The 24,165-nt window shown below is 33.5% G+C and overlaps 17 non-coding genes across 17 annotated transcripts; 8 read left to right on the top strand and 9 right to left on the bottom strand.

Annotated features, from left to right (window-relative positions):
- The first annotated feature begins 374 nt into the window (after window positions 1-374).
- On the top strand, window positions 375-446 carry TRNAQ-UUG (transfer RNA glutamine (anticodon UUG)). The gene has a single exon. It is a non-coding gene; the product is annotated as a tRNA-Gln (tRNA).
- Window positions 447-1,271: 825 nt separating this feature from the next.
- On the bottom strand, window positions 1,272-1,343 carry TRNAQ-CUG (transfer RNA glutamine (anticodon CUG)). Its single transcript has one exon. It is a non-coding gene; the product is annotated as a tRNA-Gln (tRNA).
- A 1,547-nt stretch (window positions 1,344-2,890) lies between these two features.
- Window positions 2,891-2,962, top strand: TRNAQ-UUG (transfer RNA glutamine (anticodon UUG)). Its single transcript has one exon. It is a non-coding gene; the product is annotated as a tRNA-Gln (tRNA).
- An 825-nt stretch (window positions 2,963-3,787) lies between these two features.
- TRNAQ-CUG (transfer RNA glutamine (anticodon CUG)) lies at window positions 3,788-3,859 on the bottom strand. The gene has a single exon. It is a non-coding gene; the product is annotated as a tRNA-Gln (tRNA).
- Window positions 3,860-5,406: 1,547 nt separating this feature from the next.
- Window positions 5,407-5,478, top strand: TRNAQ-UUG (transfer RNA glutamine (anticodon UUG)). Its single transcript has one exon. It is a non-coding gene; the product is annotated as a tRNA-Gln (tRNA).
- Window positions 5,479-6,303: 825 nt separating this feature from the next.
- TRNAQ-CUG (transfer RNA glutamine (anticodon CUG)) lies at window positions 6,304-6,375 on the bottom strand. The gene has a single exon. It is a non-coding gene; the product is annotated as a tRNA-Gln (tRNA).
- Window positions 6,376-7,922: 1,547 nt separating this feature from the next.
- TRNAQ-UUG (transfer RNA glutamine (anticodon UUG)) lies at window positions 7,923-7,994 on the top strand. The gene has a single exon. It is a non-coding gene; the product is annotated as a tRNA-Gln (tRNA).
- An 825-nt stretch (window positions 7,995-8,819) lies between these two features.
- On the bottom strand, window positions 8,820-8,891 carry TRNAQ-CUG (transfer RNA glutamine (anticodon CUG)). The gene has a single exon. It is a non-coding gene; the product is annotated as a tRNA-Gln (tRNA).
- Window positions 8,892-10,438: 1,547 nt separating this feature from the next.
- Window positions 10,439-10,510, top strand: TRNAQ-UUG (transfer RNA glutamine (anticodon UUG)). Its single transcript has one exon. It is a non-coding gene; the product is annotated as a tRNA-Gln (tRNA).
- Window positions 10,511-11,335: 825 nt separating this feature from the next.
- On the bottom strand, window positions 11,336-11,407 carry TRNAQ-CUG (transfer RNA glutamine (anticodon CUG)). The gene has a single exon. It is a non-coding gene; the product is annotated as a tRNA-Gln (tRNA).
- Window positions 11,408-12,954: 1,547 nt separating this feature from the next.
- Window positions 12,955-13,026, top strand: TRNAQ-UUG (transfer RNA glutamine (anticodon UUG)). Its single transcript has one exon. It is a non-coding gene; the product is annotated as a tRNA-Gln (tRNA).
- Window positions 13,027-13,851: 825 nt separating this feature from the next.
- TRNAQ-CUG (transfer RNA glutamine (anticodon CUG)) lies at window positions 13,852-13,923 on the bottom strand. Its single transcript has one exon. It is a non-coding gene; the product is annotated as a tRNA-Gln (tRNA).
- A 1,547-nt stretch (window positions 13,924-15,470) lies between these two features.
- Window positions 15,471-15,542, top strand: TRNAQ-UUG (transfer RNA glutamine (anticodon UUG)). The gene has a single exon. It is a non-coding gene; the product is annotated as a tRNA-Gln (tRNA).
- An 825-nt stretch (window positions 15,543-16,367) lies between these two features.
- On the bottom strand, window positions 16,368-16,439 carry TRNAQ-CUG (transfer RNA glutamine (anticodon CUG)). Its single transcript has one exon. It is a non-coding gene; the product is annotated as a tRNA-Gln (tRNA).
- A 1,548-nt stretch (window positions 16,440-17,987) lies between these two features.
- TRNAQ-UUG (transfer RNA glutamine (anticodon UUG)) lies at window positions 17,988-18,059 on the top strand. Its single transcript has one exon. It is a non-coding gene; the product is annotated as a tRNA-Gln (tRNA).
- An 825-nt stretch (window positions 18,060-18,884) lies between these two features.
- On the bottom strand, window positions 18,885-18,956 carry TRNAQ-CUG (transfer RNA glutamine (anticodon CUG)). The gene has a single exon. It is a non-coding gene; the product is annotated as a tRNA-Gln (tRNA).
- Window positions 18,957-21,401: 2,445 nt separating this feature from the next.
- Window positions 21,402-21,473, bottom strand: TRNAQ-CUG (transfer RNA glutamine (anticodon CUG)). Its single transcript has one exon. It is a non-coding gene; the product is annotated as a tRNA-Gln (tRNA).
- Window positions 21,474-24,165: the final 2,692 nt, after the last annotated feature.

The raw sequence follows: 24,165 nt of genomic DNA, 5'->3' as shown, positions 1-24,165 counted from the left end.
AAAAAAATCGTAAAGTTTAGATAAGTCCCACTGAGCTTTGTACTTAGATCCCTGTTTTCAGAGTCCAGATTGACAAGCATAACACCATCAACCCACCTGTTCCAGGTTGAGCTTTCCATTTTGGCAGAAGAGATTGCATTCACGGGGGAATCTTATCTTTTATTGCAAAATCTTATCTCACATAAAAAGTACTGTTCAACAGAGTCATAGCGTTACTTGAGTCCTTTGTGCAACATCCTTCCCTAACATAGTTCAATAGGCAAAAGTTGAACAGAATAGAAAAGTTATATAATTCTGTTTGTCTTTGACTGTAGAAAATAAAAAATGTGAAATGTCCACATTGCTGCAGCAATTTCCTCCCCTGTCACATGGGAGGTTCCATGGTGAAATGGTTAGCACTTTGGACTTTGAATCCAAGGATCCGAGTTCAAATCTCGGTGGGACCACTTTCATGACTTATGACCAAATCTTTTTCTGTCAAGTGTATTCATAAATATCATAAATCTAACACGGGTAGAGTGAAACATTGATTTATTGATTGTATTTTTAAAGTCTATTTGATGTGAGCAAATGATAGAACTTTTAGAAAACATGGAAATAAAATGGCTCAAAATAATGAGATATTTTGTGAGCTGACTCTGTTTTCTCAACTCATCACAAGAGGCTGATCCAAGATATTACTTGTTTAAATCTTACTGTTATTGATAAGGGGAACACGGAACTTTTTTAATTGGAAAGCCTTCATTAAAAGAAAACTTGAGGAATCAAATTGTGTATTTTGGGGACAGAAGAGATGAACTTTTAAATAACAATCTTGAAATTAAGACACACAGATATTTACACTCTGTTTTTCTAAAGTAGATCCATAACCACAAAGTAGAATCTTTCGAAAGACATGTCAAATGTATTAATCTGAATTCCTCTTTCAAAGAAATTCACAATTAAATGCACTGTGTAAGTCAAGAATGTTGTCAGATAAGAAATCAGCAAAATGAACTATCTTATTACTGATCATAAAGATGAGAAAGGAAAAGAACCTCTTGCTTAAATTGTGGATGGGAAAGAACAGTTTTTAGTTTTCAGCTTCAGTACTTATGTTTATGAATAATTCATTTCTTTATATTGTATTATCACTATCTAGATGGATATAGCCATGTGTACATAGATACATACTTATACGTTGATAAGTTTCAGTATAAAACTTTGACGTTATGTTTTTCCAAGTCCAAATTCTAAGAAATTAGTGAAATATTATATCTCATAATTCAAGCAGGTCCCACCGAGATTTGAACTCGGATCGCTGGATTCAGAGTCCAGAGTGCTAACCATTACACCATGGAACCCTGCCATACATGAGGGATTTTTCCATTGAGACAAAAGAGAGCGCATCAGTGCGGGGGCTTTTCTTACATTGATGAAAAGATATCTCAGTTGAATGCTCATAGTGTAAAGAGCTATAATGTGATTTGATTCTTTTCAGCTGCATTCTCCATAACAGTGTTAAATGTGCAAACGTTTATCAGGAAATGCAATTTACAAAATAATGATCATATTTGACTGAAGAATATTAAAACATTCTACATTTCCAAACTACTACATCCATTTCTCTGTCTCTCACATGGGTGGCTCCAAAGAGCAACGCTTGGCACTTTGGACTTTGCATGCAAAGGTACCAGTCCAATTCTTTGAGGTACTATTTTACTAAACTCGACCTTTTACATTTCTGTCATCTTTTGTTATTGATAGCTCCAATCCAACACCAGTAGGTTGAAAGAGACAAATGTTGACTCCTTTCAAAATGTCCAACAGCTTGAACAAGTTACAGAAATACGAACTTTATAATACACATAACATCACATTCCTACACAAAATAGTGCGACATTACAAAATCCTATCCTGTTTTTCTCAAATGCATTTCAGAGGGCTGATTCCCAGCATTCCTTTTTGAAGATTTCCACACTATTGATAAGGCGAACATAGCACATTTTGAAAGAGATGTGTTCTTAAATCAAACCTAGAGAACCACAATGACGGTATCATTCAGATAGTACAAATGTTTTTTGTATATTAGTATGGAAATTGTGAAATAAAACATTTCTCATGCTGATTTTCAACAGTCGATCTGCAATCATGAAATATAAGCTTTTGCTTGGAGGCCTCAAAGGTACTGATCTAATTTTCTTTTTTAGAATTATTCACAGATCGTATGATATGCTTTGTACAAATCAACTATGTTGTTAGATCAAAATTGATTAAAAAGTGACTATCTCAATTTCAGGACATATAGAAGAGGAAGGAGAAGAAGCTCATGTTTCAAATGCGGAGAGGCAACAACTGTTCATTATTTTCACCTCTATTAATTATATGTATTTTTATAATGTATATATTTATATTTCCGATAAATATACATAGACATATAGCGATATATAGGGAGATACATACATATAAGTTGATACGTACAAGTTTATAAGTAAATGAGATGTTTTTCCAATTAATACTTCTAAGAACTGAATGGAAAAAAAATCGTAAAGTTTAGATAAGTCCCACTGAGCTTTGTACTTAGATCCCTGTTTTCAGAGTCCAGATTGACAAGCATAACACCATCAACCCACCTGTACCAGGTTGAGCTTTCCATTTTGGCAGAAGAGATTGCATTCACGGGGGAATCTTATCTTTTATTGCAAAATCTTATCTCACATAAAAAGTACTGTTCAACAGAGTCATAGCGTTACTTGAGTCCTTTGTGCAACATCCTTCCCTAACATAGTTCAATAGGCAAAAGTTGAACAGAATAGAAAAGTTATATAATTCTGTTTGTCTTTGACTGTAGAAAATAAAAAATGTGAAATGTCCACATTGCTGCAGCAATTTCCTCCCCTGTCACATGGGAGGTTCCATGGTGAAATGGTTAGCACTTTGGACTTTGAATCCAAGGATCCGAGTTCAAATCTCGGTGGGACCACTTTCATGACTTATGACCAAATCTTTTTCTGTCAAGTGTATTCATAAATATCATAAATCTAACACGGGTAGAGTGAAACATTGATTTATTGATTGTATTTTTAAAGTCTATTTGATGTGAGCAAATGATAGAACTTTTAGAAAACATGGAAATAAAATGGCTCAAAATAATGAGATATTTTGTGAGCTGACTCTGTTTTCTCAACTCATCACAAGAGGCTGATCCAAGATATTACTTGTTTAAATCTTACTGTTATTGATAAGGGGAACACGGAACTTTTTTAATTGGAAAGCCTTCATTAAAAGAAAACTTGAGGAATCAAATTGTGTATTTTGGGGACAGAAGAGATGAACTTTTAAATAACAATCTTGAAATTAAGACACACAGATATTTACACTCTGTTTTTCTAAAGTAGATCCATAACCACAAAGTAGAATCTTTCGAAAGACATGTCAAATGTATTAATCTGAATTCCTCTTTCAAAGAAATTCACAATTAAATGCACTGTGTAAGTCAAGAATGTTGTCAGATAAGAAATCAGCAAAATGAACTATCTTATTACTGATCATAAAGATGAGAAAGGAAAAGAATCTCTTGCTTAAATTGTGGATGGGAAAGAACAGTTTTTAGTTTTCAGCTTCAGTACTTATGTTTATGAATAATTCATTTCTTTATATTGTATTATCACTATCTAGATGGATATAGCCATGTGTACATAGATACATACTTATACGTTGATAAGTTTCAGTATAAAACTTTGACGTTATGTTTTTCCAAGTCCAAATTCTAAGAAATTAGTGAAATATTATATCTCATAATTCACGCAGGTCCCACCGAGATTTGAACTCGGATCGCTGGATTCAGAGTCCAGAGTGCTAACCATTACACCATGGAACCCTGCCATACATGAGGGATTTTTCCATTGAGACAAAAGAGAGCGCATCAGTGCGGGGGCTTTTCTTACATTGATGAAAAGATATCTCAGTTGAATGCTCATAGTGTAAAGAGCTATAATGTGATTTGATTCTTTTCAGCTGCATTCTCCATAACAGTGTTAAATGTGCAAACGTTTATCAGGAAATGCAATTTACAAAATAATGATCATATTTGACTGAAGAATATTAAAACATTCTACATTTCCAAACTACTACATCCATTTCTCTGTCTCTCACATGGGTGGCTCCAAAGAGCAACGCTTGGCACTTTGGACTTTGCATGCAAAGGTACCAGTCCAATTCTTTGAGGTACTATTTTACTAATCTCGACCTTTTACATTTCTGTCATCTTTTGTTATTGATAGCTCCAATCCAACACCAGTAGGTTGAAAGAGACAAATGTTGACTCCTTTCAAAATGTCCAACAGCTTGAACAAGTTACAGAAATACGAACTTTATAATACACATAACATCACATTCCTACACAAAATAGTGCGACATTACAAAATCCTATCCTGTTTTTCTCAAATGCATTTCAGAGGGCTGATTCCCAGCATTCCTTTTTGAAGATTTCCACACTATTGATAAGGCGAACATAGCACATTTTGAAAGAGATGTGTTCTTAAATCAAACCTAGAGAACCACAATGACGGTATCATTCAGATAGTACAAATGTTTTTTGTATATTAGTATGGAAATTGTGAAATAAAACATTTCTCATGCTGATTTTCAACAGTCGATCTGCAATCATGAAATATAAGCTTTTGCTTGGAGGCCTCAAAGGTACTGATCTAATTTTCTTTTTTAGAATTATTCACAGATCGTATGATATGCTTTGTACAAATCAACTATGTTGTTAGATCAAAATTGATTAAAAAGTGACTATCTCAATTTCAGGACATATAGAAGAGGAAGGAGAAGAAGCTCATGTTTCAAATGCGGAGAGGCAACAACTGTTCATTATTTTCACCTCTATTAATTATATGTATTTTTATAATGTATATATTTATATTTCCGATAAATATACATAGACATATAGCGATATATAGGGAGATACATACATATAAGTTGATACGTACAAGTTTATAAGTAAATGAGATGTTTTTCCAATTAATACTTCTAAGAACTGAATGGAAAAAAAATCGTAAAGTTTAGATAAGTCCCACTGAGCTTTGTACTTAGATCCCTGTTTTCAGAGTCCAGATTGACAAGCATAACACCATCAACCCACCTGTACCAGGTTGAGCTTTCCATTTTGGCAGAAGAGATTGCATTCACGGGGGAATCTTATCTTTTATTGCAAAATCTTATCTCACATAAAAAGTACTGTTCAACAGAGTCATAGCGTTACTTGAGTCCTTTGTGCAACATCCTTCCCTAACATAGTTCAATAGGCAAAAGTTGAACAGAATAGAAAAGTTATATAATTCTGTTTGTCTTTGACTGTAGAAAATAAAAAATGTGAAATGTCCACATTGCTGCAGCAATTTCCTCCCCTGTCACATGGGAGGTTCCATGGTGAAATGGTTAGCACTTTGGACTTTGAATCCAAGGATCCGAGTTCAAATCTCGGTGGGACCACTTTCATGACTTATGACCAAATCTTTTTCTGTCAAGTGTATTCATAAATATCATAAATCTAACACGGGTAGAGTGAAACATTGATTTATTGATTGTATTTTTAAAGTCTATTTGATGTGAGCAAATGATAGAACTTTTAGAAAACATGGAAATAAAATGGCTCAAAATAATGAGATATTTTGTGAGCTGACTCTGTTTTCTCAACTCATCACAAGAGGCTGATCCAAGATATTACTTGTTTAAATCTTACTGTTATTGATAAGGGGAACACGGAACTTTTTTAATTGGAAAGCCTTCATTAAAAGAAAACTTGAGGAATCAAATTGTGTATTTTGGGGACAGAAGAGATGAACTTTTAAATAACAATCTTGAAATTAAGACACACAGATATTTACACTCTGTTTTTCTAAAGTAGATCCATAACCACAAAGTAGAATCTTTCGAAAGACATGTCAAATGTATTAATCTGAATTCCTCTTTCAAAGAAATTCACAATTAAATGCACTGTGTAAGTCAAGAATGTTGTCAGATAAGAAATCAGCAAAATGAACTATCTTATTACTGATCATAAAGATGAGAAAGGAAAAGAATCTCTTGCTTAAATTGTGGATGGGAAAGAACAGTTTTTAGTTTTCAGCTTCAGTACTTATGTTTATGAATAATTCATTTCTTTATATTGTATTATCACTATCTAGATGGATATAGCCATGTGTACATAGATACATACTTATACGTTGATAAGTTTCAGTATAAAACTTTGACGTTATGTTTTTCCAAGTCCAAATTCTAAGAAATTAGTGAAATATTATATCTCATAATTCACGCAGGTCCCACCGAGATTTGAACTCGGATCGCTGGATTCAGAGTCCAGAGTGCTAACCATTACACCATGGAACCCTGCCATACATGAGGGATTTTTCCATTGAGACAAAAGAGAGCGCATCAGTGCGGGGGCTTTTCTTACATTGATGAAAAGATATCTCAGTTGAATGCTCATAGTGTAAAGAGCTATAATGTGATTTGATTCTTTTCAGCTGCATTCTCCATAACAGTGTTAAATGTGCAAACGTTTATCAGGAAATGCAATTTACAAAATAATGATCATATTTGACTGAAGAATATTAAAACATTCTACATTTCCAAACTACTACATCCATTTCTCTGTCTCTCACATGGGTGGCTCCAAAGAGCAACGCTTGGCACTTTGGACTTTGCATGCAAAGGTACCAGTCCAATTCTTTGAGGTACTATTTTACTAATCTCGACCTTTTACATTTCTGTCATCTTTTGTTATTGATAGCTCCAATCCAACACCAGTAGGTTGAAAGAGACAAATGTTGACTCCTTTCAAAATGTCCAACAGCTTGAACAAGTTACAGAAATACGAACTTTATAATACACATAACATCACATTCCTACACAAAATAGTGCGACATTACAAAATCCTATCCTGTTTTTCTCAAATGCATTTCAGAGGGCTGATTCCCAGCATTCCTTTTTGAAGATTTCCACACTATTGATAAGGCGAACATAGCACATTTTGAAAGAGATGTGTTCTTAAATCAAACCTAGAGAACCACAATGACGGTATCATTCAGATAGTACAAATGTTTTTTGTATATTAGTATGGAAATTGTGAAATAAAACATTTCTCATGCTGATTTTCAACAGTCGATCTGCAATCATGAAATATAAGCTTTTGCTTGGAGGCCTCAAAGGTACTGATCTAATTTTCTTTTTTAGAATTATTCACAGATCGTATGATATGCTTTGTACAAATCAACTATGTTGTTAGATCAAAATTGATTAAAAAGTGACTATCTCAATTTCAGGACATATAGAAGAGGAAGGAGAAGAAGCTCATGTTTCAAATGCGGAGAGGCAACAACTGTTCATTATTTTCACCTCTATTAATTATATGTATTTTTATAATGTATATATTTATATTTCCGATAAATATACATAGACATATAGCGATATATAGGGAGATACATACATATAAGTTGATACGTACAAGTTTATAAGTAAATGAGATGTTTTTCCAATTAATACTTCTAAGAACTGAATGGAAAAAAAATCGTAAAGTTTAGATAAGTCCCACTGAGCTTTGTACTTAGATCCCTGTTTTCAGAGTCCAGATTGACAAGCATAACACCATCAACCCACCTGTACCAGGTTGAGCTTTCCATTTTGGCAGAAGAGATTGCATTCACGGGGGAATCTTATCTTTTATTGCAAAATCTTATCTCACATAAAAAGTACTGTTCAACAGAGTCATAGCGTTACTTGAGTCCTTTGTGCAACATCCTTCCCTAACATAGTTCAATAGGCAAAAGTTGAACAGAATAGAAAAGTTATATAATTCTGTTTGTCTTTGACTGTAGAAAATAAAAAATGTGAAATGTCCACATTGCTGCAGCAATTTCCTCCCCTGTCACATGGGAGGTTCCATGGTGAAATGGTTAGCACTTTGGACTTTGAATCCAAGGATCCGAGTTCAAATCTCGGTGGGACCACTTTCATGACTCATGACCAAATCTTTTTCTGTCAAGTGTATTCATAAATATCATAAATCTAACACGGGTAGAGTGAAACATTGATTTATTGATTGTATTTTTAAAGTCTATTTGATGTGAGCAAATGATAGAACTTTTAGAAAACATGGAAATAAAATGGCTCAAAATAATGAGATATTTTGTGAGCTGACTCTGTTTTCTCAACTCATCACAAGAGGCTGATCCAAGATATTACTTGTTTAAATCTTACTGTTATTGATAAGGGGAACACGGAACTTTTTTAATTGGAAAGCCTTCATTAAAAGAAAACTTGAGGAATCAAATTGTGTATTTTGGGGACAGAAGAGATGAACTTTTAAATAACAATCTTGAAATTAAGACACACAGATATTTACACTCTGTTTTTCTAAAGTAGATCCATAACCACAAAGTAGAATCTTTCGAAAGACATGTCAAATGTATTAATCTGAATTCCTCTTTCAAAGAAATTCACAATTAAATGCACTGTGTAAGTCAAGAATGTTGTCAGATAAGAAATCAGCAAAATGAACTATCTTATTACTGATCATAAAGATGAGAAAGGAAAAGAACCTCTTGCTTAAATTGTGGATGGGAAAGAACAGTTTTTAGTTTTCAGCTTCAGTACTTATGTTTATGAATAATTCATTTCTTTATATTGTATTATCACTATCTAGATGGATATAGCCATGTGTACATAGATACATACTTATACGTTGATAAGTTTCAGTATAAAACTTTGACGTTATGTTTTTCCAAGTCCAAATTCTAAGAAATTAGTGAAATATTATATCTCATAATTCAAGCAGGTCCCACCGAGATTTGAACTCGGATCGCTGGATTCAGAGTCCAGAGTGCTAACCATTACACCATGGAACCCTGCCATACATGAGGGATTTTTCCATTGAGACAAAAGAGAGCGCATCAGTGCGGGGGCTTTTCTTACATTGATGAAAAGATATCTCAGTTGAATGCTCATAGTGTAAAGAGCTATAATGTGATTTGATTCTTTTCAGCTGCATTCTCCATAACAGTGTTAAATGTGCAAACGTTTATCAGGAAATGCAATTTACAAAATAATGATCATATTTGACTGAAGAATATTAAAACATTCTACATTTCCAAACTACTACATCCATTTCTCTGTCTCTCACATGGGTGGCTCCAAAGAGCAACGCTTGGCACTTTGGACTTTGCATGCAAAGGTACCAGTCCAATTCTTTGAGGTACTATTTTACTAATCTCGACCTTTTACATTTCTGTCATCTTTTGTTATTGATAGCTCCAATCCAACACCAGTAGGTTGAAAGAGACAAATGTTGACTCCTTTCAAAATGTCCAACAGCTTGAACAAGTTACAGAAATACGAACTTTATAATACACATAACATCACATTCCTACACAAAATAGTGCGACATTACAAAATCCTATCCTGTTTTTCTCAAATGCATTTCAGAGGGCTGATTCCCAGCATTCCTTTTTGAAGATTTCCACACTATTGATAAGGCGAACATAGCACATTTTGAAAGAGATGTGTTCTTAAATCAAACCTAGAGAACCACAATGACGGTATCATTCAGATAGTACAAATGTTTTTTGTATATTAGTATGGAAATTGTGAAATAAAACATTTCTCATGCTGATTTTCAACAGTCGATCTGCAATCATGAAATATAAGCTTTTGCTTGGAGGCCTCAAAGGTACTGATCTAATTTTCTTTTTTAGAATTATTCACAGATCGTATGATATGCTTTGTACAAATCAACTATGTTGTTAGATCAAAATTGATTAAAAAGTGACTATCTCAATTTCAGGACATATAGAAGAGGAAGGAGAAGAAGCTCATGTTTCAAATGCGGAGAGGCAACAACTGTTCATTATTTTCACCTCTATTAATTATATGTATTTTTATAATGTATATATTTATATTTTCCGATAAATATACATAGACATATAGCGATATATAGGGAGATACATACATATAAGTTGATACGTACAAGTTTATAAGTAAATGAGATGTTTTTCCAATTAATACTTCTAAGAACTGAATGGAAAAAAATCGTAAAGTTTAGATAAGTCCCACTGAGCTTTGTACTTAGATCCCTGTTTTCAGAGTCCAGATTGACAAGCATAACACCATCAACCCACCTGTTCCAGGTTGAGCTTTCCATTTTGGCAGAAGAGATTGCATTCACGGGGGAATCTTATCTTTTATTGCAAAATCTTATCTCACATAAAAAGTACTGTTCAACAGAGTCATAGCGTTACTTGAGTCCTTTGTGCAACATCCTTCCCTAACATAGTTCAATAGGCAAAAGTTGAACAGAATAGAAAAGTTATATAATTCTGTTTGTCTTTGACTGTAGAAAATAAAAAATGTGAAATGTCCACATTGCTGCAGCAATTTCCTCCCCTGTCACATGGGAGGTTCCATGGTGAAATGGTTAGCACTTTGGACTTTGAATCCAAGGATCCGAGTTCAAATCTCGGTGGGACCACTTTCATGACTTATGACCAAATCTTTTTCTGTCAAGTGTATTCATAAATATCATAAATCTAACACGGGTAGAGTGAAACATTGATTTATTGATTGTATTTTTAAAGTCTATTTGATGTGAGCAAATGATAGAACTTTTAGAAAACATGGAAATAAAATGGCTCAAAATAATGAGATATTTTGTGAGCTGACTCTGTTTTCTCAACTCATCACAAGAGGCTGATCCAAGATATTACTTGTTTAAATCTTACTGTTATTGATAAGGGGAACACGGAACTTTTTTAATTGGAAAGCCTTCATTAAAAGAAAACTTGAGGAATCAAATTGTGTATTTTGGGGACAGAAGAGATGAACTTTTAAATAACAATCTTGAAATTAAGACACACAGATATTTACACTCTGTTTTTCTAAAGTAGATCCATAACCACAAAGTAGAATCTTTCGAAAGACATGTCAAATGTATTAATCTGAATTCCTCTTTCAAAGAAATTCACAATTAAATGCACTGTGTAAGTCAAGAATGTTGTCAGATAAGAAATCAGCAAAATGAACTATCTTATTACTGATCATAAAGATGAGAAAGGAAAAGAACCTCTTGCTTAAATTGTGGATGGGAAAGAACAGTTTTTAGTTTTCAGCTTCAGTACTTATGTTTATGAATAATTCATTTCTTTATATTGTATTATCACTATCTAGATGGATATAGCCATGTGTACATAGATACATACTTATACGTTGATAAGTTTCAGTATAAAACTTTGACGTTATGTTTTTCCAAGTCCAAATTCTAAGAAATTAGTGAAATATTATATCTCATAATTCAAGCAGGTCCCACCGAGATTTGAACTCGGATCGCTGGATTCAGAGTCCAGAGTGCTAACCATTACACCATGGAACCCTGCCATACATGAGGGATTTTTCCATTGAGACAAAAGAGAGCGCATCAGTGCGGGGGCTTTTCTTACATTGATGAAAAGATATCTCAGTTGAATGCTCATAGTGTAAAGAGCTATAATGTGATTTGATTCTTTTCAGCTGCATTCTCCATAACAGTGTTAAATGTGCAAACGTTTATCAGGAAATGCAATTTACAAAATAATGATCATATTTGACTGAAGAATATTAAAACATTCTACATTTCCAAACTACTACATCCATTTCTCTGTCTCTCACATGGGTGGCTCCAAAGAGCAACGCTTGGCACTTTGGACTTTGCATGCAAAGGTACCAGTCCAATTCTTTGAGGTACTATTTTACTAAACTCGACCTTTTACATTTCTGTCATCTTTTGTTATTGATAGCTCCAATCCAACACCAGTAGGTTGAAAGAGACAAATGTTGACTCCTTTCAAAATGTCCAACAGCTTGAACAAGTTACAGAAATACGAACGTTATAATACACATAACATCACATTCCTACACAAAATAGTGCGACATTACAAAATCCTATCCTGTTTTTCTCAAATGCATTTCAGAGGGCTGATTCCCAGCATTCCTTTTTGAAGATTTCCACACTATTGATAAGGCGAACATAGCACATTTTGAAAGAGATGTGTTCTTAAATCAAACCTAGAGAACCACAATGACGGTATCATTCAGATAGTACAAATGTTTTTTGTATATTAGTATGGAAATTGTGAAATAAAACATTTCTCATGCTGATTTTCAACAGTCGATCTGCAATCATGAAATATAAGCTTTTGCTTGGAGGCCTCAAAGGTACTGATCTAATTTTCTTTTTTAGAATTATTCACAGATCGTATGATATGCTTTGTACAAATCAACTATGTTGTTAGATCAAAATTGATTAAAAAGTGACTATCTCAATTTCAGGACATATAGAAGAGGAAGGAGAAGAAGCTCATGTTTCAAATGCGGAGAGGCAACAACTGTTCATTATTTTCACCTCTATTAATTATATGTATTTTTATAATGTATATATTTATATTTCCGATAAATATACATAGACATATAGCGATATATAGGGAGATACATACATATAAGTTGATACGTACAAGTTTATAAGTAAATGAGATGTTTTTCCAATTAATACTTCTAAGAACTGAATGGAAAAAAAATCGTAAAGTTTAGATAAGTCCCACTGAGCTTTGTACTTAGATCCCTGTTTTCAGAGTCCAGATTGACAAGCATAACACCATCAACCCACCTGTACCAGGTTGAGCTTTCCATTTTGGCAGAAGAGATTGCATTCACGGGGGAATCTTATCTTTTATTGCAAAATCTTATCTCACATAAAAAGTACTGTTCAACAGAGTCATAGCGTTACTTGAGTCCTTTGTGCAACATCCTTCCCTAACATAGTTCAATAGGCAAAAGTTGAACAGAATAGAAAAGTTATATAATTCTGTTTGTCTTTGACTGTAGAAAATAAAAAATGTGAAATGTCCACATTGCTGCAGCAATTTCCTCCCCTGTCACATGGGAGGTTCCATGGTGAAATGGTTAGCACTTTGGACTTTGAATCCAAGGATCCGAGTTCAAATCTCGGTGGGACCACTTTCATGACTTATGACCAAATCTTTTTCTGTCAAGTGTATTCATAAATATCATAAATCTAACACGGGTAGAGTGAAACATTGATTTATTGATTGTATTTTTAAAGTCTATTTGATGTGAGCAAATGATAGAACTTTTAGAAAACATGGAAATAAAATGGCTCAAAATAATGAGATATTTTGTGAGCTGACTCTGTTTTCTCAACTCATCACAAGAGGCTGATCCAAGATATTACTTGTTTAAATCTTACTGTTATTGATAAGGGGAACACGGAACTTTTTTAATTGGAAAGCCTTCATTAAAAGAAAACTTGAGGAATCAAATTGTGTATTTTGGGGACAGAAGAGATGAACTTTTAAATAACAATCTTGAAATTAAGACACACAGATATTTACACTCTGTTTTTCTAAAGTAGATCCATAACCACAAAGTAGAATCTTTCGAAAGACATGTCAAATGTATTAATCTGAATTCCTCTTTCAAAGAAATTCACAATTAAATGCACTGTGTAAGTCAAGAATGTTGTCAGATAAGAAATCAGCAAAATGAACTATCTTATTACTGATCATAAAGATGAGAAAGGAAAAGAATCTCTTGCTTAAATTGTGGATGGGAAAGAACAGTTTTTAGTTTTCAGCTTCAGTACTTATGTTTATGAATAATTCATTTCTTTATATTGTATTATCACTATCTAGATGGATATAGCCATGTGTACATAGATACATACTTATACGTTGATAAGTTTCAGTATAAAACTTTGACGTTATGTTTTTCCAAGTCCAAATTCTAAGAAATTAGTGAAATATTATATCTCATAATTCACGCAGGTCCCACCGAGATTTGAACTCGGATCGCTGGATTCAGAGTCCAGAGTGCTAACCATTACACCATGGAACCCTGCCATACATGAGGGATTTTTCCATTGAGACAAAAGAGAGCGCATCAGTGCGGGGGCTTTTCTTACATTGATGAAAAGATATCTCAGTTGAATGCTCATAGTGTAAAGAGCTATAATGTGATTTGATTCTTTTCAGCTGCATTCTCCATAACAGTGTTAAATGTGCAAACGTTTATCAGGAAATGCAATTTACAAAATAATGATCATATTTGACTGAAGAATATTAAAACATTCTACATTTCCAAACTACTACATCCATTTCTCTGTCTCTCACATGGGTGGCTCCAAAGAGCAACGCTTGGCACTTTGGACTTTGCATGCAAAGGTACCAGTCCAATTCTTTGAGGTACTATTTTACTAATCTCGACCTTTTACATTTCTGTCATCTTTTGTTATTGATAGCTCCAATCCAACACCAGTAGGTTGAAAGAGACAAATGTTGACTCCTTTCAAAATGTCCAACAGCTTGAACAAGTTACAGAAATACGAACTTTATAATACACATAACATCACATTCCTACACAAAATAGTGCGACATTACAAAATCCTATCCTGTTTTTCTCAAATGCATTTCAGAGGGCTGATTCCCAGCATTCCTTTTTGAAGATTTCCACACTATTGATAAGGCGAACATAGCACATTTTGAAAGAGATGTGTTCTTAAATCAAACCTAGAGAACCACAATGACGGTATCATTCAGATAGTACAAATGTTTTTTGTATATTAGTATGGAAATTGTGAAATAAAACATTTCTCATGCTGATTTTCAACAGTCGATCTGCAATCATGAAATATAAGCTTTTGCTTGGAGGCCTCAAAGGTACTGATCTAATTTTCTTTTTTAGAATTATTCACAGATCGTATGATATGCTTTGTACAAATCAACTATGTTGTTAGATCAAAATTGATTAAAAAGTGACTATCTCAATTTCAGGACATATAGAAGAGGAAGGAGAAGAAGCTCATGTTTCAAATGCGGAGAGGCAACAACTGTTCATTATTTTCACCTCTATTAATTATATGTATTTTTATAATGTATATATTTATATTTCCGATAAATATACATAGACATATAGCGATATATAGGGAGATACATACATATAAGTTGATACGTACAAGTTTATAAGTAAATGAGATGTTTTTCCAATTAATACTTCTAAGAACTGAATGGAAAAAAAATCGTAAAGTTTAGATAAGTCCCACTGAGCTTTGTACTTAGATCCCTGTTTTCAGAGTCCAGATTGACAAGCATAACACCATCAACCCACCTGTACCAGGTTGAGCTTTCCATTTTGGCAGAAGAGATTGCATTCACGGGGGAATCTTATCTTTTATTGCAAAATCTTATCTCACATAAAAAGTACTGTTCAACAGAGTCATAGCGTTACTTGAGTCCTTTGTGCAACATCCTTCCCTAACATAGTTCAATAGGCAAAAGTTGAACAGAATAGAAAAGTTATATAATTCTGTTTGTCTTTGACTGTAGAAAATAAAAAATGTGAAATGTCCACATTGCTGCAGCAATTTCCTCCCCTGTCACATGGGAGGTTCCATGGTGAAATGGTTAGCACTTTGGACTTTGAATCCAAGGATCCGAGTTCAAATCTCGGTGGGACCACTTTCATGACTCATGACCAAATCTTTTTCTGTCAAGTGTATTCATAAATATCATAAATCTAACACGGGTAGAGTGAAACATTGATTTATTGATTGTATTTTTAAAGTCTATTTGATGTGAGCAAATGATAGAACTTTTAGAAAACATGGAAATAAAATGGCTCAAAATAATGAGATATTTTGTGAGCTGACTCTGTTTTCTCAACTCATCACAAGAGGCTGATCCAAGATATTACTTGTTTAAATCTTACTGTTATTGATAAGGGGAACACGGAACTGTTTTAATTGGAAAGCCTTCATTAAAAGAAAACTTGAGGAATCAAATTGTGTATTTTGGGGACAGAAGAGATGAACTTTTAAATAACAATCTTGAAATTAAGACACACAGATATTTACACTCTGTTTTTCTAAAGTAGATCCATAACCACAAAGTAGAATCTTTCGAAAGACATGTCAAATGTATTAATCTGAATTCCTCTTTCAAAGAAATTCACAATTAAATGCACTGTGTAAGTCAAGAATGTTGTCAGATAAGAAATCAGCAAAATGAACTATCTTATTACTGATCATAAAGATGAGAAAGGAAAAGAACCTCTTGCTTAAATTGTGGATGGGAAAGAACAGTTTTTAGTTTTCAGCTTCAGTACTTATGTTTATGAATAATTCATTTCTTTATATTGTATTATCACTATCTAGATGGATATAGCCATGTGTACATAGATACATACTTATACGTTGATAAGTTTCAGTATAAAACTTTGACGTTATGTTTTTCCAAGTCCAAATTCTAAGAAATTAGTGAAATATTATATCTCATAATTCAAGCAGGTCCCACCGAGATTTGAACTCGGATCGCTGGATTCAGAGTCCAGAGTGCTAACCATTACACCATGGAACCCTGCCATACATGAGGGATTTTTCCATTGAGACAAAAGAGAGCGCATCAGTGCGGGGGCTTTTCTTACATTGATGAAAAGATATCTCAGTTGAATGCTCATAGTGTAAAGAGCTATAATGTGATTTGATTCTTTTCAGCTGCATTCTCCATAACAGTGTTAAATGTGCAAACGTTTATCAGGAAATGCAATTTACAAAATAATGATCATATTTGACTGAAGAATATTAAAACATTCTACATTTCCAAACTACTACATCCATTTCTCTGTCTCTCACATGGGTGGCTCCAAAGAGCAACGCTTGGCACTTTGGACTTTGCATGCAAAGGTACCAGTCCAATTCTTTGAGGTACTATTTTACTAATCTCGACCTTTTACATTTCTGTCATCTTTTGTTATTGATAGCTCCAATCCAACACCAGTAGGTTGAAAGAGACAAATGTTGACTCCTTTCAAAATGTCCAACAGCTTGAACAAGTTACAGAAATACGAACTTTATAATACACATAACATCACATTCCTACACAAAATAGTGCGACATTACAAAATCCTATCCTGTTTTTCTCAAATGCATTTCAGAGGGCTGATTCCCAGCATTCCTTTTTGAAGATTTCCACACTATTGATAAGGCGAACATAGCACATTTTGAAAGAGATGTGTTCTTAAATCAAACCTAGAGAACCACAATGACGGTATCATTCAGATAGTACAAATGTTTTTTGTATATTAGTATGGAAATTGTGAAATAAAACATTTCTCATGCTGATTTTCAACAGTCGATCTGCAATCATGAAATATAAGCTTTTGCTTGGAGGCCTCAAAGGTACTGATCTAATTTTCTTTTTTAGAATTATTCACAGATCGTATGATATGCTTTGTACAAATCAACTATGTTGTTAGATCAAAATTGATTAAAAAGTGACTATCTCAATTTCAGGACATATAGAAGAGGAAGGAGAAGAAGCTCATGTTTCAAATGCGGAGAGGCAACAACTGTTCATTATTTTCACCTCTATTAATTATATGTATTTTTATAATGTATATATTTATATTTTCCGATAAATATACATAGACATATAGCGATATATAGGGAGATACATACATATAAGTTGATACGTACAAGTTTATAAGTAAATGAGATGTTTTTCCAATTAATACTTCTAAGAACTGAATGGAAAAAAAATCGTAAAGTTTAGATAAGTCCCACTGAGCTTTGTACTTAGATCCCTGTTTTCAGAGTCCAGATTGACAAGCATAACACCATCAACCCACCTGTACCAGGTTGAGCTTTCCATTTTGGCAGAAGAGATTGCATTCACGGGGGAATCTTATCTTTTATTGCAAAATCTTATCTCACATAAAAAGTACTGTTCAACAGAGTCATAGCGTTACTTGAGTCCTTTGTGCAACATCCTTCCCTAACATAGTTCAATAGGCAAAAGTTGAACAGAATAGAAAAGTTATATAATTCTGTTTGTCTTTGACTGTAGAAAATAAAAAATGTGAAATGTCCACATTGCTGCAGCAATTTCCTCCCCTGTCACATGGGAGGTTCCATGGTGAAATGGTTAGCACTTTGGACTTTGAATCCAAGGATCCGAGTTCAAATCTCGGTGGGACCACTTTCATGACTTATGACCAAATCTTTTTCTGTCAAGTGTATTCATAAATATCATAAATCTAACACGGGTAGAGTGAAACATTGATTTATTGATTGTATTTTTAAAGTCTATTTGATGTGAGCAAATGATAGAACTTTTAGAAAACATGGAAATAAAATGGCTCAAAATAATGAGATATTTTGTGAGCTGACTCTGTTTTCTCAACTCATCACAAGAGGCTGATCCAAGATATTACTTGTTTAAATCTTACTGTTATTGATAAGGGGAACACGGAACTTTTTTAATTGGAAAGCCTTCATTAAAAGAAAACTTGAGGAATCAAATTGTGTATTTTGGGGACAGAAGAGATGAACTTTTAAATAACAATCTTGAAATTAAGACACACAGATATTTACACTCTGTTTTTCTAAAGTAGATCCATAACCACAAAGTAGAATCTTTCGAAAGACATGTCAAATGTATTAATCTGAATTCCTCTTTCAAAGAAATTCACAATTAAATGCACTGTGTAAGTCAAGAATGTTGTCAGATAAGAAATCAGCAAAATGAACTATCTTATTACTGATCATAAAGATGAGAAAGGAAAAGAACCTCTTGCTTAAATTGTGGATGGGAAAGAACAGTTTTTAGTTTTCAGCTTCAGTACTTATGTTTATGAATAATTCATTTCTTTATATTGTATTATCACTATCTAGATGGATATAGCCATGTGTACATAGATACATACTTATACGTTGATAAGTTTCAGTATAAAACTTTGACGTTATGTTTTTCCAAGTCCAAATTCTAAGAAATTAGTGAAATATTATATCTCATAATTCAAGCAGGTCCCACCGAGATTTGAACTCGGATCGCTGGATTCAGAGTCCAGAGTGCTAACCATTACACCATGGAACCCTGCCATACATGAGGGATTTTTCCATTGAGACAAAAGAGAGCGCATCAGTGCGGGGGCTTTTCTTACATTGATGAAAAGATATCTCAGTTGAATGCTCATAGTGTAAAGAGCTATAATGTGATTTGATTCTTTTCAGCTGCATTCTCCATAACAGTGTTAAATGTGCAAACGTTTATCAGGAAATGCAATTTACAAAATAATGATCATATTTGACTGAAGAATATTAAAACATTCTACATTTCCAAACTACTACATCCATTTCTCTGTCTCTCACATGGGTGGCTCCAAAGAGCAACGCTTGGCACTTTGGACTTTGCATGCAAAGGTACCAGTCCAATTCTTTGAGGTACTATTTTACTAATCTCGACCTTTTACATTTCTGTCATCTTTTGTTATTGATAGCTCCAATCCAACACCAGTAGGTTGAAAGAGACAAATGTTGACTCCTTTCAAAATGTCCAACAGCTTGAACAAGTTACAGAAATACGAACTTTATAATACACATAACATCACATTCCTACACAAAATAGTGCGACATTACAAAATCCTATCCTGTTTTTCTCAAATGCATTTCAGAGGGCTGATTCCCAGCATTCCTTTTTGAAGATTTCCACACTATTGATAAGGCGAATATAGCACATTTTGAAAGAGATGTGTTCTTAAATCAAACCTAGAGAACCACAATGACGGTATCATTCAGATAGTACAAATGTTTTTTGTATATTAGTATGGAAATTGTGAAATAAAACATTTCTCATGCTGATTTTCAACAGTCGATCTGCAATCATGAAATATAAGCTTTTGCTTGGAGGCCTCAAAGGTACTGATCTAATTTTCTTTTTTAGAATTATTCACAGATCGTATGATATGCTTTGTACAAATCAACTATGTTGTTAGATCAAAATTGATTAAAAAGTGACTATCTCAATTTCAGGACATATAGAAGAGGAAGGAGAAGAAGCTCATGTTTCAAATGCGGAGAGGCAACAACTGTTCATTATTTTCACCTCTATTAATTATATGTATTTTTATAATGTATATATTTATATTTTCCGATAAATATACATAGACATATAGCGATATATAGGGAGATACATACATATAAGTTGATACGTACAAGTTTATAAGTAAATGAGATGTTTTTCCAATTAATACTTCTAAGAACTGAATGGAAAAAAAATCGTAAAGTTTAGATAAGTCCCACTGAGCTTTGTACTTAGATCCCTGTTTTCAGAGTCCAGATTGACAAGCATAACACCATCAACCCACCTGTACCAGGTTGAGCTTTCCATTTTGGCAGAAGAGATTGCATTCACGGGGGAATCTTATCTTTTATTGCAAAATCTTATCTCACATAAAAAGTACTGTTCAACAGAGTCATAGCGTTACTTGAGTCCTTTGTGCAACATCCTTCCCTAACATAGTTCAATAGGCAAAAGTTGAACAGAATAGAAAAGTTATATAATTCTGTTTGTCTTTGACTGTAGAAAATAAAAAATGTGAAATGTCCACATTGCTGCAGCAATTTCCTCCCCTGTCACATGGGAGGTTCCATGGTGAAATTGTTAGCACTTTGGACTTTGAATCCAAGGATCCGAGTTCAAATCTCGGTGGGACCACTTTCATGACTCATGACCAAATCTTTTTCTGTCAAGTGTATTCATAAATATCATAAATCTAACACGGGTAGAGTGAAACATTGATTTATTGATTGTATTTTTAAAGTCTATTTGATGTGAGCAAATGATAGAACTTTTAGAAAACATGGAAATAAAATGGCTCAAAATAATGAGATATTTTGTGAGCTGACTCTGTTTTCTCAACTCATCACAAGAGGCTGATCCAAGATATTACTTGTTTAAATCTTACTGTTATTGATAAGGGGAACACGGAACTTTTTTAATTGGAAAGCCTTCATTAAAAGAAAACTTGAGGAATCAAATTGTGTATTTTGGGGACAGAAGAGATGAACTTTTAAATAACAATCTTGAAATTAAGACACACAGATATTTACACTCTGTTTTTCTAAAGTAGATCCATAACCACAAAGTAGAATCTTTCGAAAGACATGTCAAATGTATTAATCTGAATTCCTCTTTCAAAGAAATTCACAATTAAATGCTCTGTGTAAGTCAAGAATGTTGTCAGATAAGAAATCAGCAAAATGAACTATCTTATTACTGATCATAAAGATGAGAAAGGAAAAGAACCTCTTGCTTAAATTGTGGATGGGAAAGAACAGTTTTTAGTTTTCATCTTCAGTACTTATGTTTATGAATAATTAATTTCTTTATATTGTATTATCACTATCTAGATGGATATAGCCATGTGTACATAGATACATACTTATACGTTGATAAGTTTCAGTATAAAACTTTGACGTTATGTTTTTCCAAGTCCAAATTCTAAGAAATTAGTGAAATATTAAATCTCATAATTCAAGCAGGTCCCACCGAGATTTGAACTCGGATCGCTGGATTCAGAGTCCAGAGTGCTAACCATTACACCATGGAACCCTGCCATACATGAGGGATTTTTCCATTGAGACAAAAGAGAGCGCATCAGTGCGGGGGCTTTTCTTACATTGATGAAAAGATATCTCAGTTGAATGCTCATAGTGTAAAGAGCTATAATGTGATTTGATTCTTTTCAGCTGCATTCTCCATAACAGTGTTAAATGTGCAAACGTTTATCAGGAAATGCAATTTACAAAATAATGATCATATTTGACTGAAGAATATTAAAACATTCTACATTTCCAAACTACTACATCCATTTCTCTGTCTCTCACATGGGTGGCTCCAAAGAGCAACGCTTGGCACTTTGGACTTTGCATGCAAAGGTACCAGTCCAATTCTTTGAGGTACTATTTTACTAATCTCGACCTTTTACATTTCTGTCATCTTTTGTTATTGATAGCTCCAATCCAACACCAGTAGGTTGAAAGAGACAAATGTTGACTCCTTTCAAAATGTCCAACAGCTTGAACAAGTTACAGAAATACGAACTTTATAATACACATAACATCACATTCCTACACAAAATAGTGCGACATTACAAAATCCTATCCTGTTTTTCTCAAATGCATTTCAGAGGGCTGATTCCCAGCATTCCTTTTTGAAGATTTCCACACTATTGATAAGGCGAACATAGCACATTTTGAAAGAGATGTGTTCTTAAATCAAACCTAGAGAACCACAATGACGGTATCATTCAGATAGTACAAATGTTTTTTGTATATTAGTATGGAAATTGTGAAATAAAACATTTCTCATGCTGATTTTCAACAGTCGATCTGCAATCATGAAATATAAGCTTTTGCTTGGAGGCCTCAAAGGTACTGATCTAATTTTCTTTTTTAGAATTATTCACAGATCGTATGATATGCTTTGTACAAATCAACTATGTTGTTAGATCAAAATTGATTAAAAAGTGACTATCTCAATTTCAGGACATATAGAAGAGGAAGGAGAAGAAGCTCATGTTTCAAATGCGGAGAGGCAACAACTGTTCATTATTTTCACCTCTATTAATTATATGTATTTTTATAATGTATATATTTATATTTTCCGATAAATATACATAGACATATAGCGATATATAGGGAGATACATACATATAAGTTGATACGTACAAGTTTATAAGTAAATGAGATGTTTTTCCAATTAATACTTCTAAGAACTGAATGGAAAAAAAATCGTAAAGTTTAGATAAGTCCCACTGAGCTTTGTACTTAGATCCCTGTTTTCAGAGTCCAGATTGACAAGCATAACACCATCAACCCACCTGTACCAGGTTGAGCTTTCCATTTTGGCAGAAGAGATTGCATTCACGGGGGAATCTTATCTTTTATTGCAAAATCTTATCTCACATAAAAAGTACTGTTCAACAGAGTCATAGCGTTACTTGAGTCCTTTGTGCAACATCCTTCCCTAACATAGTTCAATAGGCAAAAGTTGAACAGAATAGAAAAGTTATATAATTCTGTTTGTCTTTGACTGTAGAAAATAAAAAATGTGAAATGTCCACATTGCTGCAGCAATTTCCTCCCCTGTCACATGGGAGGTTCCATGGTGAAATTGTTAGCACTTTGGACTTTGAATCCAAGGATCCGAGTTCAAATCTCGGTGGGACCACTTTCATGACTTATGACCAAATCTTTTTCTGTCAAGTGTATTCATAAATATCATAAATCTAACACGGGTAGAGTGAAACATTGATTTATTGATTGTATTTTTAAAGTCTATTTGATGTGAGCAAATGATAGAACTTTTAGAAAACATGGAAATAAAATGGCTCAAAATAATGAGATATTTTGTGAGCTGACTCTGTTTTCTCAACTCATCACAAGAGGCTGATCCAAGATATTACTTGTTTAAATCTTACTGTTATTGATAAGGGGAACACGGAACTTTTTTAATTGGAAAGCCTTCATTAAAAGAAAACTTGAGGAATCAAATTGTGTATTTTGGGGACAGAAGAGATGAACTTTTAAATAACAATCTTGAAATTAAGACACACAGATATTTACACTCTGTTTTTCTAAAGTAGATCCATAACCACAAAGTAGAATCTTTCGAAAGACATGTCAAATGTATTAATCTGAATTCCTCTTTCAAAGAAATTCACAATTAAATGCTCTGTGTAAGTCAAGAATGTTGTCAGATAAGAAATCAGCAAAATGAACTATCTTATTACTGATCATAAAGATGAGAAAGGAAAAGAACCTCTTGCTTAAATTGTGGATGGGAAAGAACAGTTTTTAGTTTTCAGCTTCAGTACTTATGTTTATGAATAATTCATTTCTTTATATTGTATTATCACTATCTAGATGGATATAGCCATGTGTACATAGATACATAATTATACGTTGATAAGTTTCAGTATAAAACTTTGACGTTATGTTTTTCCAAGTCCAAATTCTAAGAAATTAGTGAAATATTAAATCTCATAATTCAAGCAGGTCCCACGAGATTTGAACTCGGATCGCTGGATTCAGAGTCCAGAGTGCTAACTATTACACCATGGAACCCTGCCATACATGAGGGATTTTTCCATTGAGACAAAAGAGAGCGCATCAGTGCGGGGGCTTTTCTTACATTGATGAAAAGATATCTCAGTTGAATGCTCATAGTGTAAAGAGCTATAATGTGATTTGATTCTTTTCAGCTGCATTCTCCATAACAGTGTTAAATGTGCAAACGTTTA

The sequence above is a fragment of the Lissotriton vulgaris genome, unplaced genomic scaffold (genome assembly GCF_964263255.1).
Source record: "Lissotriton vulgaris unplaced genomic scaffold, aLisVul1.2 SCAFFOLD_2159, whole genome shotgun sequence".
Lineage (NCBI taxonomy): Eukaryota > Metazoa > Chordata > Amphibia > Caudata > Salamandridae > Lissotriton > Lissotriton vulgaris.
Note: the sequence above shows the minus strand (reverse complement) of the source record. Positions and strands in the feature narration are given on the sequence as shown.